The sequence below is a fragment of the Gavialis gangeticus genome, unplaced genomic scaffold, assembly GCF_001723915.1.
Source record: "Gavialis gangeticus isolate Ggan-Ray unplaced genomic scaffold, GavGan_comp1, whole genome shotgun sequence".
Classification (NCBI taxonomy): Eukaryota; Metazoa; Chordata; order Crocodylia; family Gavialidae; genus Gavialis; species Gavialis gangeticus.
Genome location: NW_017729002.1, coordinates 9,007,396 through 9,008,194, shown reverse-complemented (window position 1 = coordinate 9,008,194; position 799 = coordinate 9,007,396).

Below are 799 nucleotides of genomic sequence, written 5' to 3'. Positions count from 1 at the left end.
CCACTCAGTTTCCCTCCGTCCCTATAGAACCAGGCCAGGACAGCCAGGGGACTTAACTATATACAAATGTATTTACATTAACTTATCACAAGGGAAAGGAACATGGATATAAACATATGTACAATGTATCTATATATTTATAAGATATCTAAACCAGTAGCATAAGCAATACCCTCTGGGTAAATGACATAAAACCTTATACCTGTGCTCCAGATACAGGTAAGTCACCGGTAAGTATCTGATCTGAAACAGATAAACCTCAAAGATAAATGATCCCAAGGGGATACCCCAATGCCCTTGGGATTTTCCCAAGCCCTACAAACAGCCTGGTAACTTTAGGGGGGCCCTCCCAGTGGGACCTCCCCTTTCAGGAGCCCTTAACTAACTGGGGGGGGACTCCCATCCCCTGTGGGAATCCTCTTTTCCCTGCAACTCACAGCTCCCAGGCCTGGAGAGTGGTCCTTGTCCTCTGCGCCAGGCTTCTCTCTCGCCTGCAGTGGGCTTCGGTGGGGGGTTGCCATCCCCTGGAACAGGGCTTCGCTATGCAGGGCTTCTGGGGCCTCTGGCTTGGCCCTGTCGGCTGGCTCAGTAGCCCAATCACTGTCTGGCTCTCTGGACTCCACCTTTTGCTATGGGTCAGAGGCCTGAGCTGCCTTGTGCAGCACCAGGCTCGGTCCACTCCTGGACCCTCCATGCAGCAGCTCCTGCACCGAGCTCCCAGCCTCGTTTTGGGGGTTGAGGACCTGAGCTGCCCAAGCGCTCCAAAGGTCCTACTCCATGCACTGGCCTGTGCACCGTG